The sequence below is a fragment of the Pinus tabuliformis genome, chromosome 5_1 (assembly GCF_031772625.1).
Source record: "Pinus tabuliformis cultivar Carrire ecotype Pingquan chromosome 5_1, CPIR1, whole genome shotgun sequence".
In the NCBI taxonomy this organism is placed as follows: Eukaryota; Viridiplantae; Streptophyta; class Pinopsida; order Pinales; family Pinaceae; genus Pinus; species Pinus tabuliformis.
Window position 1 is genome coordinate 524,202,996 of NC_142305.1, and position 3,880 is coordinate 524,206,875.

General features: G+C 39.5%; 1 long non-coding RNA gene across 2 annotated transcripts; it reads left to right on the plus strand.

The window, feature by feature from the left end:
• The first annotated feature begins 1,053 nt into the window (after positions 1 to 1,053).
• Positions 1,054 to 1,709, plus strand: LOC149165809 (uncharacterized). 2 transcript variants are annotated; one of them, XR_016260352.1, is made up of 3 exons: positions 1,056 to 1,243; positions 1,337 to 1,517; positions 1,623 to 1,709. It is a non-coding gene; the product is annotated as an uncharacterized LOC149165809 (long non-coding RNA). The 2 variants fall into 2 exon arrangements; XR_016260351.1 differs by having other exon boundaries at positions 1,054 to 1,517.
• Positions 1,710 to 3,880: the final 2,171 nt, after the last annotated feature.

A 3,880-nucleotide genomic window follows, 5' to 3' on the forward strand; every position in this document is an offset into this window, starting at 1 on the left:
TTTATTTGTTTGTTATAATTTTGGATATATAATTTGCAGCTATATTTAGTAACTAAGAGTTAATATTTTGTTCCACTGTCTACAACAAGTAATCCACCACAGGCAGCCAACTAGTGGCATTGTTATGAATAATGACTTGGGGATACAAATCCAGAAGAAGTTGTTGCTTGTATAAATTACTGAGAATGATTCCTATGTGATGTCGACTTTTGGTGGCAAGGTCTCCTTATTCAATATGATGACATTTAAGGCAAGAGAGCCTTTTACCTAAAGATTGGTTTCATTTCAATGTTTCCGCTGATATATATAATTTCAGTTTTGATACATTGGTCTACTTAGGGTTTATTATCTAATGCCTCACCTTTAACTTTCAAATTATGAACGTAACGGGGTTCACTTCAGGATCACTCTAGGTTCTTGTGTAATGTTCCTCGCTATAGAATACGAATTCGACTTTAACTTTCAAATTATGAACGTAAGGGGGTTCACTTCAGGATCACTCTAGGTTCTTGTGTAATGTTCCTCACTATAGACTACGAATTCAAAGGCTCCCAATTTATCTAAATCATTGGTTTCATGGGATACTAATTAGTGATTCATTGCATGCCATGACAACTTAGCCAAATTTATGGTTGTCCACCCTTAGCACAATAACGTCATTGCAATTGCCATGGAGGATTCATCAATTCAAATATACAATGTTCGAGTTGATGAGGCGCTGCATGTGAATATATCTTTGAATTTAAAATTGTTATCTTTTTCTTCATTGTGTCGTTTTATCCAAAGTGACCTAAGTGGCATGCTCTGAACTTGCTGCAATTTTTATAGGTAAAAACAAAGCTCAAAGGCCACCAAAAGAAAATCATAGCACTGACTTTTTCACGTGTTTTAAATGTGTTGGTATCTTTTGGAGCTAATAATCGAGTATACGGTTTATTTTATTATTATATGTAGTCTATCTCCATGATGTCCACTTTAAAGTTTACATAAATTTACCAAGTAGAAATGTTCATGTTCTCACAACCACATCTTTTGGTAGTTACGTCTCTGGGGCATACATGGTGGGACAAGCGTAAGTCAAAAGTTGTACCAGTACAGCCAGGAAGATCATCACCACCAGTGGGGAGTGGGGGATACAAGAGTACAGTTTCATAAGATCAAATTCATTTGTTGGTTGTGCATGAGAGCCAGCTTGCTATATATGATGCTTCTAAGTTAGAGCGCTTGCGCTATGTAATTACTTGTAAGCGGTGTTGAATTCAAACATAAACAGTTATATAATGTCACTTACCTTCTGTATCTGATTGGATGACCTTGTTACATGGTTGCATTGCAGTGGACTCCTCATGATTCCCTATCTGTTCCTATTTCAAAGTGCTATATACTCATGTGACAACGGCCTAGTTTATGTGAGCTTCTGTGATGGTGCAGTTGGAGTGTTTGATTATGAAAACTTGAGGCTTCACTGTCGCATTGCACCCTCTGCATATTATTCATTTACCATCGGGAATGAACAGGTAAATGAGCTCCTTCATTCTGTCATGGTTGATACATCTATTTTTCAGATTTTCCTTTTGACAAGGCATATTATGATTTAATTTATTGTTTGGTTATTTATGCAGTAGTAATGCCTATCCTCTAGTCGTTGCGTCATTGCATCACATCCATCCGAACCGAATCAATTTTCTCAATTTTCTCTTAGAATAAGAGATGGAGGAGTTCATGTTATTGAGCCTTCAGAGTAAGAAGGGAAGTAAGATGGGAAATGGGGTGTTGGACCACCCCCATATAATGGAATTGTCGATCAAATCCAACATGAAGTAGTAACCAAGGTTCGGAGCCACCCTAAAGGTAGTTCAATGGAAACATAAGAACAATTTGCATTACACTGTACTACTTTGTGTCTACCGACTCTTTATTTACAAGAATACCGTGAATAATGGTAGCGTCCTGTCAGTGAAATGCCTCACTTATGTTCCAGTTGTTGAGGCATTCTATCAAGATTGTGATTTTCATCAGATATTGTTCAGCACACATCTCGCTTGTGTTCCATTTGTTGAGGCATTCTATCAAGGTTGTAATTTTCATCAGATATTGTTCATACTAAATGAGTATCTAGGTGCAATATATTCTTTCTAGGTCGTGTAAAAATTTAAAGTCTGGCATTGGAGCATAATTCATGAATGTTCTTTCCGAGGGTTTCTCAGTGTCTATTTTAAAACCTTTTTTGAACCACATGAGTTTTTTTCATAATGTTCATGTGCATTCGGACCAACCTGGTTTATGCGGAAGCTTTGTCATTGTCTATTTCCTTTCAGATCACTATATCTGCAAAAAGAAACCACTCCCATCAGCCCACCAACCCGCTACCGATAAAAGCAGCACGAGGTACAGGAGACATACGATCAGCCCAGCAATCGAAAAAAGTCAATAGGTTGGGCAGCTATAGGTTTTCATGATATTATATGATCCTACAACTAGGCTTATAGCGATACATTTTCATCACCTATGCAACCCTGATTAGCCAACCAGGCTCACGAGGTTTCATTTTGGTGAACAATCAGACCAGCCGTATGGGCTGCTGGTGGTTCTCGATCTTCAAGTGTAGGTGATGCGCTGCCTGCGGGAATATTATATTTATTAACCAAATCAGCATTTTAGCATTTTTGGGTTGAATGCCCACTTTGATTGAAGTAATGTAATTAATAAAACATTAATTATGCATGAGTTTTTGCAATTGACTCAACGAACTTTTTTCTTGTATGATGACTATTGTTTAAAAATGTTGCTTCTGAAATTGACTCAACAAACTCTCTTGTTTGATGACTCTATTGTATCCTGTAGAAGCGGTGGTCAGTGGGGCTACCTCTAGTATCCTATATAATGTATTACACAAAGAAATAATAATAGCGCGAGGCCTTGACTCATACATAGCATGTCGCTTCCACAAGTATGGTTGGCCTAATAATACATCAAAAACATCAAGCAGTGCAACATCACACAATACCTCATCTGTGAAGGGCTTGATGTTGTAGGGAAGGCAGCACTGCTGGCAGACTCGGAGATCTCGTCCTTGGTGAAGCCACCTGATGTTGTACGGTTGTGGGTGTGGTATGGTTGGTAGTCCCAACCGCTTTACAACCTTTGCTGAAATGAGGTTATTTTGGCTCCCACTGTCAACAATGAATTGCAGCGGCGAACCCTTCACCCACATTTGTGAGTGGAAAAGATGCTCCCCCTCCTCTGGATCTTCAAGCTCATTCTTCTTGACCTTGGCGGCGGCAACAGTGGCGTTGGGCTCCGCATTAATGATTTGCTTCCCTTTGTCATTCACCTTGTCAGATTCTGACTTAGGGTCAGAACATGCATATGATTCTAAAGCATTCAACTCAGTCACCAGTGACTGCTTGGTCTGACACTCACTTATGTTATGAGTGGGGCTCTTATGGAACTCACACCACTTTCCTGTGTCCTTCTTTGACTTCATGGTGTTGTTTTTTTCTTGCGGCTTCGACAGGTTGTCTTGGGTCACCCCGCCTTGGCTTTATCCTTTGTTCTTCGGATAGTCTCGCTTCTTTTGTTTAAACTTCTGCTCGATTTTGACAGTGTATCGATATGTTGTGCCAAGTGAGGAGATGTCCAGGAACTCCATCTCATCCTGCCATCCTGGATGTACCTGTGTAGGTAGTCGCGGTATTTGAGTACCAAATGCAACTCAGAATCCTTGATATACCAAATGCAACTCAGAATCCTTGATACCCAACTTTGTGCGAAGGGTATGAAAAATATTGGTGAACTCTGGTATGTCTTGGTCCCTTCCCTACCGTAGCGTGGACCACTTTATGTATTTGTCCTCATAGCTCTTGACAGGGTAGTACTA